The sequence below is a fragment of the Uloborus diversus genome, chromosome 6 (genome assembly GCF_026930045.1).
Source record: "Uloborus diversus isolate 005 chromosome 6, Udiv.v.3.1, whole genome shotgun sequence".
In the NCBI taxonomy this organism is placed as follows: Eukaryota; Metazoa; Arthropoda; class Arachnida; order Araneae; family Uloboridae; genus Uloborus; species Uloborus diversus.
The window spans coordinates 130,246,489-130,261,620 of NC_072736.1; positions in this window are offsets into that span (position 1 = coordinate 130,246,489).

Consider the following 15,132-nt stretch of genomic DNA (forward strand, 5'->3'; position numbering starts at 1 on the left):
AGTATCTGCAGAAATGAGTTTTCGAGATATTTGAAGAAACGCGATTTGGATTCAATACAAACAATAGGGAAATGTTGGAATGAGACGTCCTTTTCGCGCCTTTTTTTCAGAGGAAATCAAATAAGAGAGCTTGTACAATAAAGATAACGTACAATAGATGACAAAAATGCAAAAAAATGAAAAATGAAAATTTTGCAGTTACTGCCCTTTACCTGCACACGGCAGTATGGCTCTCTATGTACCTACATAATAACCTCAATTTATATGCAAATTGAAACCTTTACCTAAAGTTAACCCATTACACAAAACCCAGTTTAGATTAAACGAACAAAATCTAGAAAAGTCGACTTCAAATGAAAACAGGTGGGATTGACGGTCTCTAGATCCTACAACAGGTGGGGGTTACTTCAACACTATATCTTCAAGCCCCACGTCAAATTCATCATCATTGTTGAAAGCAAATTTCGGACGTTGATGACAAGGCACCATTTTGAGGTACTTCACATTGTAAGAAGACTCACATGTGACCCAAAGAGATGCCCTTGGGTACATGTGCCCTTGGGTACAAAGGTATGCCATTTTGGTTTTTGCAAGGCAGTCACATCGACGGGACCACAGTTTTACAACATTAAAAATCAGAAACAAAACCTTCAAAATATAGGGAATCATGATACCTACAACAAAACTGAATAATACAATCCACGACGGACGAAAAAAAAAAAGAAATTGTTCATGTTTTTTTTTTACTTAGATCCTACTAAAACCGAAAAAGTGCGATAGAATCTTAAATGTTCATTTGATGGCGTTGAAATTTCCTGGGGTACTGGAGAGGAATGAGACACACACGTTGAACCTCAATTAGGATCTCTCTCGACGATACCCGGAATTTCCCGACCAACGTCCGTAGGTACAACCGTCCGTGGGTACAGCAGCTTCCCCATTGTAGTATCTTTTCCTATCGTACTTGGAAGTATCCTAAAATAAGAAAAGTGTATACAGAGCAGATTAGCAGCAGTGGCGTAGCAACATCAAAACAGGGTATGGCATGGGCGACTGAATTTTTTGAAGCCCCCCTGATTATTATTTAAATAAGAAATTAATATCGCATCTACTTGTAAGGGAATTCCATATAAAGTTAATTATTCAAATTTGGTTCTCAAAAAACACTCTAACACAAAAGTTAATTTCTTAAGATTCTTTCTACATGTTATCTCTGCAGTCGATAATTAAAAATAGTTCTTCAAAAATGTCAAAGATGGCGTTTAAAAAAAATGAATGAACATTTTATTTGAAGTAATAGGTTTTCAACATCTTTCTTCACACAACTTTGAATGAAACCTGAGTAAAATCTTTAATGTTATTTGTAACAAAGTTTTAAAGATTATGTTTCTGGAGGTTTGGAACGGGCTGACAGGTTTAATATTTAGGTAATCATAGACATTCATAATATTATGCAAAAAAATACTGATGCCTTTTTTTAAAAAGAAAGAGAAACATTAGTTTTTCCCAATTAACTGCGAACTAAATATTTTTTTAATCTTGGTCTCTAGGGCTCAAAAGTTATTTCATTGCTTGATTTAATTGTCGTGGAAAGACGCTTAGTTGGGAGAAAAAGAACTATAATGTTCAATTTTATTCCTAATAATTTTATCACTTAAATATAAATGATGCACTTTTACTCTCAATTGGGCATTCAGTTTATAATATTTTGAAAGTTTTGACCGATTTGTAATTTTTTTGAAAAACCTCTTCACCCGCGTTTTGGTTGCAGGTAGCTAGAGATCTCACTATCTGTTTTTCACGATTATGGAATATTTCTGATTTAAAAAACTAACTAACTAACTAACTAAATAAAACTTCTAAAGCAGACAGCCTACCCTAATTTAAAAGACTTCACATTATTTTTATAAGACGAAAAATGTCGGAAAGCTGAATATGTCTTCGATGATAATTTAAGGAGTAATAGTGATGATAAACAGAAGGATGTACCTCCGCATGCGGAAGGATTTAATTTAAGTTGAAATAATTTCGCGCCATTAACTGACCTATTCTGTGTGAATAGAAAAAGGGGCCGCCATCTAGCTCTGAGCTATTCCCGATTGGCCCAGAGAAATAAAGAAAAAAGTCATTTCAATGTTTTGAAAATAAATTTTGTAAAAAATAAAACATTTCAGGGAAAGTTTTATGTGAACAGAGGACCCGCCTTGACTCTCGGTGACCCTAAATTCAACTACTACGATATAATATTTTTTCCAATGCTATCTTGTACATAAAATTAAGAATTTTCTCACGAAACTGCAACTTTATACGTTTGTGGGGATTGGAGCATTGAATCCTAACACTTAAATGTGAAAAGAGATTAAAAACGCAGTATGTGATGCATTGCAAAATTGTAACGAAGCAATTTAAGTTAAAAGATAGTTAATTTTTAAAAAAGAAGGAAGGAGAGAGAGAGAAGAAATTAAAAGGTTATGAGTTTAATCTATCATTCTGGTTAAGACGGATTCTTTTTCACACATTTCTTACAAAACTAGACCACGTTGAGGGCATGCTCATAGAACATCATTATTTTTTGTACGATTAGATAATTTCGATCTTTGGGTATTTTATGACGTAAATAAAAGTTTCGTGGCAAAGGGATCCTGGAGGTGCAAGGCCGCGGGCTGTGGTCCGCTTCACTCACGCCTTGCTATGCCACTGATTAGCAGGGCCCGATTAAGGTATCAGAGAGCCCCAGGAAAGCACTTTTTAGGGGAGCTCTGCAATCAAAAGTTATTTACACGGAGAACCTGTGGTGCCAACTTTAGAGTAATTGCGATGCTCAACCACTCGCTCTAAGTATTTGTTGCAGTGCCGGATCTACAATTTTTCGCAACCAGAGCAAAAACTTGAAACTGCCACCCTTACTCATCACCCTTAAAGATTTTATATAGTTTCAACGAATATAAACACAAAAATTGGATGAATTTGCCATTCATTCCCCGAAAGTTGTCGCCCGGGTCGAGAGCACCGACTTGCTCCCCCTAGATCCGGTATTGATTTGTTGCTGTGTATACTGTTAAATATTTAGGAAAATTTTATGGTAAATATTACTGCAAAATGGAGTATTTACAGTACAGAAAAAAATTACTGGTCATTGTACCGAAAAAAAATAAATAAATGATTGCAGCGCCAATTAATGCACCAGGTGACTTCAGTGCGAAGCACGGTATTTTCCCTCACTCGATGTGTCCCGCGGCCTACGAAGGTCCCGAGATGGAACCTGCTTGCTCGCATGCTGCGTTTTTCAACTCTCACTTATTCTATCGTAAAATTTTGGATTTTTCGATAAAAGTTACTGGCAACCTGGATGCCAGTAACATTTATCGTAAAATGTCATGATTTTTTTTAAAGTGTAGAGTACTCTACACCCCACACCTTGAGGGGGAAGAAGAAAGAGTTAATAAATGAAGGGGTAAATCTTAATTTAATTTTCTTTTTCTTAAATAATAAATTAAAACTTCCACAATTTTAGTCATTTGGATGCCTCTTAATATCGGAGGCACTAGGCCACGGTCTAATTGGTCTGTTTAATAATCAGACTCAGCCAATTAGATGTTTTCGGATTTTTCAGAAGTCAAAACAGCGGAACGAATTTTTTTTTTTTTTTGAAATTACACTTTTTTTTAAGTTTCGAAATGGGACCCCTGAATAAGTTCCATTATATATATAATTTCTCCTAAGTTTATTTTTTCTGATAAAGAACCTAAATTTGTGCTCTGCTCAACTTGAGACACTGGAAGTAGCTCACTGCAGTGATTGCCTGACTTCTTAAGTGACTCTACTTCTATTTTACGAAGTAATACTCAACGTTCGATGTCCGTTCAGAGTTCTGAAAATTGGATATGAGAATGATGAGGTGGGGCTGTTGTCGATGTGTAGGATGCCAAAAAGAGTCTATCTACATAGATGGGTAGTTGCCGTATGGCGTTAAAGTGAAGAGGTTCGTTTTCATCGCTTGAAACATGTTATCAAAAAGTGATCAGTGATCGTGGATTAAAACAGGGTGCCCATCTAGACGGGGGGAAGGCAAACTGTGCCATTGAAATTTTTAGGGGGGTGAGGGTGTTTTGAGGGGTATTTTTCTCATTTTAGGGGGCTCTTGCTTTTGGGGGGGGGGGGGGTTGCGATATTTAGAAGGGGTGCGCCCTTGGTTTTTAGGGGGTGATCACCCCTGATTCAAATCAAAGCTGCTCATGGCAAAAATGCAACAGAATGGTATCGAGGGTTAATGGAAGTCTTATTTAAAATGCATTATAATGATTGCACGGACAGTTGTACGATGGGTTAAAAAACGTTTCATTGGGCTCGGAGATCGTTCATGAGATTGCGGATTTGCAACGCACAGGTCGGTCCTCATTCCTCAAGATCAGACTGACATCCTCAGCTGTCTACTTTCCATGGAACGTCGATGGAGTGTCCGGGAATTATCCTTGGAGGTTAGCCTCAGTCATCATGTGCCCCGAGCATTTGGGAGCTCTGTCGGTGACACCAACAATCAACACCATCCCAGTGGCTTCCAACGTCTTCCCTATGTTTGGCAAAAAGGTTGTAAGCTTTGCTGGTGGGTACACAGAAGGAATATAGTGCAATTGTATTTGTAAGTTCATTAAAAATTGATTTATACCTACGATGCCATTGCTTAGTTTACAATCTTCATAAATCGTTTTTGAAGATTTTGTCTTCACATTTGATATTGTTGGAATTTGCCTCTATGAAGGCAATTTCAGTGACATTTTAGTAAAATATGACGCTACCTATAATTAATTATTACGTACTGAAACTGTCCCGTTCTTGTTCCAAATATATGCAATAATCCATATACATTTTGGATTTCTGATAAATATTCAAATAATATTAGGTTCTAATAAGAAAAATGTGAGTATTGTGATTTTAAAACGCTTTAATATAAAAATAATATATAACAAAGTAAATAACGTTCTTCTTCACTTTCTCCTGAAGCGTAATTGTAGCCCTGGTAGGTGCTGCTATACCAAGTGTGCTCCCGCCCCCAAGAGTTCCCCCTCCCCAAATACTGCAAAGATATCCTATTCCCCCAAGAATGAGAACCCCTTGAGAAAATAGATAATTGTGCCTACCCCCCCCCCCCTAAAATTTCCAATGGCGCAGTCGGCCCCATGACACCACTTGGTGGGCACCTCTGGCTATATACAGCATGATTTGGAAAAACTTTTCAATGAAAGCCTAACCTGGGGAAAACCAAACCTGGCAGCATGGTGATTCTGTGATTTGGATCTGCGTCGCCTTCCCAAAGCTGTCAGGTTAGGTTTGCCTCAACTATACGGTATGGACTTAGCAGAGATTTAATTTACTTGAAACTTTAAAAAGTTCACGTAAGGGAATGTGGCGCAATGTGAAATGGTGAAATACTTACTCTGCTTTTAGCGCCACCTATTTAAAAATATTTTAACTTTGTCGTAATACATGTACACTAACTACCAATAAGTATTTGGACACCTATGCAAATGTCGATATCTGCGGTCCTAAGGTACGTCATGGCCTCCGCCGGTATATATCGTCTAGGAAACAGCATCGGCTTTAGTAGCATGCAAGATGCCTCGCAGTTCGGAGCTCTCTGATTTCGAGAAAGGTATAACTATCGGGTATCACAAATGTGGCCGATCCTTAAGGGACATTACTTGCGATCTGAAGTACCCAAAATCAACAGTGGCCTATGTGTGAGGGGGGGGGGAATGGGGGCCTATGAAGTGGAGGGTGAGCTGTCATTGTCGGAATGTGCCCCGAGTCGGCAGACCAACGAAACTGGGAGATAGAGACCGACGAGTGCTGTCCCTGAAAAATTTGGGAGTTCATCGAATGGACTGGCCTGCCCAGAGCCCAGACCTGAACCCTATCGAGAACCTCTGAGACGAGTTGCATCGCCGAATTCAGGGGTGCACTCCCCGTGCAAAATCGGTGAAGGAACTTCTATGTCTTCTCCAAGCTGAGTGGAAGAAAATACCACTAGCTGTCATACAAAGACTTGTGGAAAGTATTCCCCTGAGGGTTCACTCTGTAATTGCCTCTCGTGGAAGCTCTACCAACTATTGATTTTGAACAAAGTTAGTTTTTCTTTTCTATCACAGGTGTCCAAATACTTATTGGTAGTCAGTGTAGTCTATTGCGGTCAAGAAAACATTATCCCTGAAAATCAAAGAATTTAATACAAGAAATTTTCAAAAATTGATAATCATATTGCAATATTTTGTTGTAAGTCAAAAAAATAATTTTTTTTTATTCTTAAAGGTGAATTCCAGCGGTAAGAAGGGTGGTTTTTACAAAAAATGGTTGGATTTCCGTCTAAATACGTATTTTTTCAAAAACTGATGCCTAGACTTTTATACACATCATAGTAAGTTGCTAAAAAAGCTAAAGCTAAGAAATATTAGTAAGTAACTTTTTTTTTAATCAAATTTAATAAACGGTAACGGAAGGACATTTTTGCGACATGATTTTCACGCTATCATGTCCTCCCCAAAAGTTCAGCTAAACTATAAAAGGGAAAATTGTACAAAAATTAGAGCATATACGGGAGTGTTCAATCATTACAATTTCACCTCTAGTTTTGAAAAATTATTATTTTAAGCACATAAATCAGGCATTTGTTAAGGGTAACGGAAGGATAAGAAATCGAAAGCAATTAAACTTGGTAAATTTCAGCTAAAAAACATTTATTCGGCTAATACAGCTGTCTGATACAATGATATCTAATGCCTGAGCCATCTGTTATTCTGAATTCTTTAAATACTCAATTATTTTATCAGAATCCATAGAGTATTTATCTTCTTTCTCCGGAAATACAAAGATCATTCCCACATTATTATGCATTTTCGAACAAGCTATTTCTTTTCCTTTATCTTCTTTATGAAGTATCTGTCCAATATTGTTTTTTTGTTAATTTCTTTCCCTTCCATCCAACTAACAAAACTTGTCCGAACGTTAATGAATATTTGGCATATTCTTTATGATTTGGTGTTTTTCGTTCAGCTGTGTATCCCCATTTTTAAAATTATTTAAAACTGTCCTCAGTCTGCTGACTTTGAAGTGAAATCTTCTTCGATTTGTTGAAGTAGTATGCCGAAGTAGTTAGTATATTTAATAACATAACTTGTTACAGGGTTCAAATAGTGCATATTTTGTGTGTCAGGATGAGAATGGATATTACTCCCTCTTTGTGAAAGTTGATCTTTGAATTTATGGATCTCTTCGTAGTACGTTTAACAGTTAAACCAGTGCTCTCAACAGTCCTTTCCTGCGACCTGTGGCCACAAATCTGAATGCAGTTACAATATTGTATTGTTCCATTATAAATTTCAAGTTTGTAAGCAAATATTTCTGCTTGAATTGGCTTGTCATATCACAACCATGTCATACCAAAATGATTTTCACATGCTTAGGAATTTTTAAGTGTAGTTTTCATGATTTCCTTCACATACAATAGAAAAAATAAAATCACAAAACTTTTTTTTAAAAATTTAAATAAAAGTTTCTTTTCAAATAAAAGCATTTATAATTTTTGTTCAAATATTTCTTATATAGTATGTTTTAAATGTGACTACTAACTTAAAACAATAGTTTGTTTTCTACTGGCATTCTTAAATATTACCATGTATCACCTTATAGATAAATGTGCTTCTGTTACCGTACTTTTTTTGTCCTTCCGTTACCATTAAAAACCATATAAATTAAATACCTATTAAAATTTTAACTATGCCTCCTTGACAAGGGACAAAATTCTGCTTTGTATAAAAAAACATTAGTTTCTATACATCATAGGTTCTTGGTGAACTAATTGAGATGTAGTATTTTGGTAACGAAAGGACGTCAAATTGTCACCTCAATAATGGACCTATTTCATAATTGAAATAAAAGAAATTGGAAATTACTTACCAAAAAGTTTAACTAGACATTCAAAAGATAAAAGTTAACCTAAATATTATTTGCTGATAATAAGTATATTCAAATTACAGTGTTAACAAAACAGAGATTTTCTGCTCTGTAAAAACATAAAGAGAAAACTTGATTTTGCACTTGATTTTCTGAAAGTCATCAAACTATTTGGGAAAAACAGGTTAAGATTCAAGAAATTCATTTTTTTCTGAAGAGAGTGGTATATGGCAAGTGAGAATATTAATTTTTAAAATTCAAGCGTCATGTCTCATATTTCCTGGATTTCACCTAAATGGTAAAGCTCTTATTAACATTTAAAATATTAATTGAGACCTACTTATATTCGGTGCAGTATTTATTTGTTTAATATGAGACTTTCTTGTATATTAAATGCTTTTTAGCCTACTTTCCCAGTAAAAGTCAGAGAAAGAAGAAAAAGCATGAAAGAAGGCTTAATGCATCATGACAATATTTTTAAAAAAAACCAAAAAACAAACCAAAAAAAAAAAAAAAATCGAAAATCAAAAATCAAAAATAATAATTAGATGAATATCGAAAAATTAAAAATTAGAAAGTAGGGTACTGAGATGGGGGAAAATGTCTGTCTGTCGGTCGGTCTGTCTGTCTCCCCCCCCCCCCTAATAACTTTTGAGTAAATAGTCCGATTCAAACAATTTTTTTTGTTAGAAAGATGACGGTGAGGGCACCTCATTGCTATATTTCACTTTTTGATTTGAACTATTTTTTGTTCAATTTTGAACAGTTCAAAAAAACTTAACATTAGCGCCTATGGGGAAATTGAAGGCAACTGTGAGGCGAATTTGCTTCTAACAAACTTTGTTGGAAAAAACTTCTGATGAAAAACTTGTATATAAAATATCTTTTTGATTTGAACAATTTTTCGTTCAATTTTGAACAATTCAAATCTCTTAACAGTAGTGCCTACGGGGAAACTGAAAGTCAATGTAGATTCTGTACTTGAAGACGGATTTACTTCAAACAAATTTTGTTGAAAGTAGCTCTTGACGACAAAGTTCAGACTCCGACTCCGAGAATATAGATACCTGACTCCAGCTCCAACTCCCCGACTTCGACTCTGACTTCGTTGCTTTGGCAAAAATTTATACGTACACGGAGGAAAAATGACTGATTCCGGTTCTTGGATATTCGACTTCGACTCCGACTCCTTTATCCCAAAATGAGATCGACTTCGACTCAGCAGCCATATTTTTAACTGTGAAATAATTATTGTTAATATGATTTGTTTTTATTTTCACTCTAAAGTTTTAAGTTAGGTATTCAGTTTTCAGCGGATAAACTCGAAGTCATTTATGTTTCTACATTAAGATATGTACGGACGATTCTTTTTTTTTTTTTTTTTTTTTGACAAAGAAAATTATTTCTTTAAGTTGACATTTTATTGTTTTTATTTATTTTGGTAAGCTCATTAATTCATTAAAAAAATTATTTTTGGCGGCAGGGGAAAAAGAAACGATTATTTTTGATATGATGTATTTATTTTAATAAGCTTATTAGTTTTAATTACTATTTTTTCGTTTTGAAAGCGGTTAAAGAATTTTTTTAATGGAAAAAAAATGCATTAGCTGCTTTATTTAAAAGGTGCTGCTATTTTATTTATTCGATTTTTTTTACGCATTTAATTTTTTAGATGAGTGTGGCATATTGTATTCCTAGAAATCAGTTAAAATATTGAAAAATTATGTTTAAAACAATTTGCGATTTTAACTATTTTTGAGAATATTGATCAGGTGCTAGAAAGTAGTATGGGTATACGGGAAAGTAGGCTCGTTTAGTTTTAGACGGAACTTCTTGTTACGGTTGGTCTAGGGCATGTGCGCAAAGTGGATGGGGCAACGTGAAATAATTCATTTTATTTACATGTTCAATCCTTTAACAAATCACTTACGTATTCATTTATTAATTACTATTGGTACCCGCACGGCTTTGCCCATAGTAGAAAATCAAAAGGTCATTTGGTTCGCCTGTGTATTCACAAGTAATGGATGAAGAATTTCCCGCCAATTTGCTACGTTAATTTGCTCGCCCTTGTTATGGTAATTCGCTCGTCCACGTTATGGTAATTTGCTCGCCCAGGTTATGATACTTTGCTCGTCCATGTTATGGTAATTTACTCGTCCACGTTATGGGCATTTGCTCGTCCACGTTATGATAATTTCCTCGGCAAAATGTTCCTGAAATTGGAATAGAAAAAGAAACAAATCTAATTTTTGAAAAATCGCATTGAGGTGTTCACCCCTACGTCACGAACTACTTGCGTGCCAAATTTCATGAAAATTAGCCGAACGGTCTAGGCGCTATGCGCGAACAGACATCCAGACACAGATTCATTTTCAGCTTTATTATTAGTAAAGATTTAATTTGCATTCCTTCATTTAATAATTCCCTTATTTATTCATTTATTCACTTATTTCCTTATTCATTCACAATTTCATTCATTCATTTATTTTTTCTCATTTAATTCCTTTATTGTTTCATTTCCTTTCATTTATTCATTCCTTATTTTATTTACTCATTTGTTTGATCAAAAATGTCTTAATAATCGAAAAAAAAAATTTCATTATAGAAATATTTTATTTTTCACTTTTCCCCATGAAAAAAGAAGTGAAAAATGTCCACCTTTTTTTGAAGACGCAAATTTACTGCCAAAAAGAAAAAATAATGTTTCAATGCATGTTTTATTACAAAATATATTGTTCTTTCTTTATATACCGTAATTTTCAGAAAATTTTTTCAATTTGTTCATTTTGAAAATAGTAAGTTATCTTAACTTATTTCACTTTGCTCGACATTCCCCTACACTCCATTGCTTCTAACTGCTTCAGTTGTCTATTAGAGGATATTTTAAACCCACACCTTTAAACATCGAGGCCTGACTACTTTCATTATGCTAATCGGTTTCATTTTGGTGGCATCCATGCGGGCTCTGAAAACAGTTGTTAAGCGTTTTTCGGACAATTTCCCATCAGAGGAGTTCTATTTTTATAGACAGAAAGTTTTATCCGGATATCATCTGTAAAACAAACTGGTTCTGTCAACATTAAAAATGCCACACAGCATATAATTTTCTATTAAATTGGACAATTTCTCAAATCGTTCTTTGCAAACGTCAGGATCCTCCTCCATGGTTTATCAAAGCATTTTATGTATGTCATGTCGTCCTGAGAAACGGTGTAACCAACCGTTGAACGCTTTGAAGCTTTCCATTTCCGCAGAAGCTTCCTTAGTCATTTCTTGATGCATAAACTAGAAATTGGAATATTTTATGTGCGAACACAGATAAGTTTAAAGTACATTAACCTCAAGTCCAGTGACTTACCTAGGGGTTGGCAGGAGTGGCTCTCGCCAGGGGCGCGCAACAGCCAAAAGGCGGCACTTCGACCGATTTGAAAAAAAAAAAGGTTTTTGAGAAAATATAATTAAAAAAAAACATATGTGTATTGATTTTTTTAATTGATTAAATTAGTTAAAGAAACTCCGGATCAACTAGAAAAAAACAAGGAGTTTTCCCTGGAAGACATTTATCCTAACATTTAAATCGTACTTAGGATATATCGAACCCTTCCTGTTACGATAGATTCTTGTGAACGAAGTTTTACCCAACTCCAGTTGGATGAAAAATAATACGAACGAATTTAGTAATGAATTGGAAATATTATGAATTTTATTGAATGTATGTGAAATGGTGGGGGGAAGCAGGGGAGCTCCGAGCTAAAATTTTTAGGAAGAAGAAAATTCTCAATTTGCCGAATGAAATTCCAATTTTACCGACTAAAAAAATGCGAGCAAGTACACAGATCGAACATGCTTAACATCGAATGAGAAGAAACCCGAGGCATTATTAAAGATAATTCAAAAAAGAAAAAAGAACATTAAAATTACAATACTGTCTCCAAATTTGACAAATAAATCAATAAAAATTTGCTGTTTAAAGAAATGTTTTGGGAAGTCGCAGTGACTTCTCGTAACCTTTCATCGGAGCGAGAAATTCATCGTCCATTATTTGTAAATATATAATTTGTAAAAAAAAATATCCACCTCAAAGATCATTAAGTAGAAAATAAAATCGTTGCGGGGGGGGGGGGGGTGCAATTTCTTAGGTTCGCCAGGGGCGCTAGACCCGCAAGTACGCCACTGCTTAAGTCCTTACTTTTTCATCTAATCTTGGGTTTTCATTCACCTGCTATTTTTTTTATTTTAGAGAAGTTTAAAAAATTTTATTTTTCATTATAGTGAGGATATTTTTTGAGTAGTTGAAATTTCTTTTTATCGTTCTCCCTTAAAATAGATACTTTATTTTTCAAAAAAAAAAAAGCAATGGCTCTGAAAAAATAATTTGTCGTACCACAATATCGAGAAAATTTTATATCTTTATACATAAAGGTCTACGCTCTGTCCGGATGTCCGGGGTAAACTTCAAAACTACTGGAGGGATTTTAACCATTTTTTCACCATAGTTAGCTACAGAATCGGGGAACAACTTAGGCTATAATTTGTTCCTTAAAAACTTAGCTTTAAAAAGTTATGGTGGAAAACAGCAAATTTCATGTAATATCCCCATTCAATGATTAAATATAAAATCCATTGTTAGGAAAATTCGTTGCCTAACAACAGCAATATTAAAAGTAATCATAATGTAAATTTTGAATCAAGGCCTCTCTGGAGCAAGCATGACATTTATAGCTTTCTTAGGAGTTGCATCCTCATCTTTATACATAAAGGTCTAATCTCTGTCCGGATGTCCGGGGTAAACTTCAAAACTACTGGACGGATTTTAACCATTTTTTCACCATACATAGTTACATCACCATATATAGAGTAAAGAAATATACATAGAGAGGCCCCGTCTATGGTAAGAAGGAGATGAAATCGAAGCCGGAATTGTGGGGTACAGTGGTGCAATGATTAGCGGGGTTATGATAACGTGATCACTTCGCGAGTATAGTTTTCACCAATCTCGCAAAGAGACCGTATAAAGTAGCTGGCGTATTGGTTTGAATTTTAATTCATGTATTAATGCAATTTCAAAAACGTGCTCCATAAACTTGCAACAATATCTAAGTTTAAATTAACAACCAATTGAGATTCAGTAATGGAATGTTTGGAATCAAGATGTATCATAAAATGCTTAGCAAGAAGCTAAGAATCTTTGGATATAGCGGTGAAACTTCCGGCTTCAATTTCTTAGTATAGCAGGGCCTCTCTATGTAATTTCTTTACTCTATGTGATTAAACATAAAACCCTTTTTTACAAAAATTCGTTGCCTAACAACAGCAATATTAAACATAATCATAATGAAAATTTTGCATCAAGGCTTCCCCGGAGCAAACATGAGTTTAAAGTCATTTAAACATTTGGAAACTCTACTTTTCGCACTCTGAGGGTAGGAGAGCTTTAGTTCACAGTTAAAGCTTATAGTAGAGAGCTTTTATTTTTTTTCTTTTGTGTGCGTGTGTGTACTATTTAATTAAATGAAGCAAGCGCACGGTTTTTTTAGTGATCTTTGTTTTTGTTAGTTCATATTTTGGAAATTCTTAAAAATTTTAATATGCTTAAATTCGTGCTTTCGCTTCTAAATGAATATTCGTTGGTTCTTTACACTTATTGCTATTTTACTTTTATGGGTAAGGAAGAAGCTCGATTTTTAATCACGTCAAAGCGGTGTGTTTTGAGTTCTTTGAGTTAAAACAGAAAACGAAAGAAAGTAGCGATTGTTTCTTACAATTATTACTGACCCAGGCAACGCCGGGTACATTTGCTAGTTTCTAATCTATTGCTCCAAGAATTAGAAACCAATGTCTCCGTAAACTCGATATTCACGTATAAGATTTGACTCATTAGGAAATCGCTTTTTTCATACCGAAGAAAAGTTGAAAACGATTTTATTTTCAACTAAATGATCTTTGAGGTGGATATATTTTTTTTAAATTATTACAAATAATGGATGATGAATTGCTCTCTAATTTGCTATGGCTATTTGCTCGCGCCTGTTACGGTTCCGCGTTTTGGTAATTTTGTAATTTAATCTTCCACGTTATGATAATTTGCACGGTAAAATGTTCTTAAATTAGTATATAAAAAGAAAAAAATCGAATTTTTGAAAAATCGCTTAGAGGTGCACACCCCCACGCTACAAACTAATTTTGTGTTAAATTTCATGAAAATCGGCTGAACGGTGTAGACGCTGTGCGCATCACAGACAGAGAGAGAGATCCAGACATCCAGACAGAGAGTCTTTGAACTTTATTATTAGTAAAGAATACAACTTATCGTAACTTCGGTCAACACCTTAATGTTTAGTAATTACACCATTTTTTTTCTGTTTCAAAACTTATCATTTCACTTTCTCTTTCTTCAGAGATTAAGCAAGAATAAGCTTTACATAATAAAACATTCTCTGTATTGTTTGGTCTTATTTTTTTCTCTTCGATTTTTAGTGATCAGAGCACGAGACCTTAAAATTGACAGTGAGCAGAGTTATTTAGTTCGAAAAAATACTTTATAATTGGCAATTACTGTGCAATTGAAACTGACACATTTTCGGGAACAACCCCTTCACTGTAATTGGTATATGCGTATATGTTTTATATTAAAGAGTTTTTCGTTGAAATATGATGCTTCACCTACATTTTTCAATCGTGTTCATTTGCATATGGGCCCCAGGCACACATATCGTTCACATATGCTTCCACATAGGGGCACATGTAAACAATTGAAGACAATTTTTTAAAATTCCATTAAGTAAAGAAACATTTTTTAAAAAAATCTGAAAAAAATCCAAGGTACAAAGAAAATACTATTCAATCAGGGAGAAACACTTTTGCTCTGATAAATTGATAAAATTTTTTGAGACATGTAGAAATGAAAAAAAAACAAAAAAAAACCTGTTCACAGGTGCCTTCTTTTTCCTCATCTTAGAACCGACTTACGATAGACTAAAAAGAAAAAAAAGTTTGTTAAAGAATATTTCCCCCCTTCCCCTTTTTATAGTATTTGTATTTTGTTTTAACATGAAAAGTTCCTTTCAAAATAATGATAATGTTCGTAATGAGGTTGCTTCCTTCAGTCAAAAGTACTACTTTTAGTTACTGAAACTGATAGAATAAGCAAAAAAAAAAGAAAACATGAACCCAGAAAATACG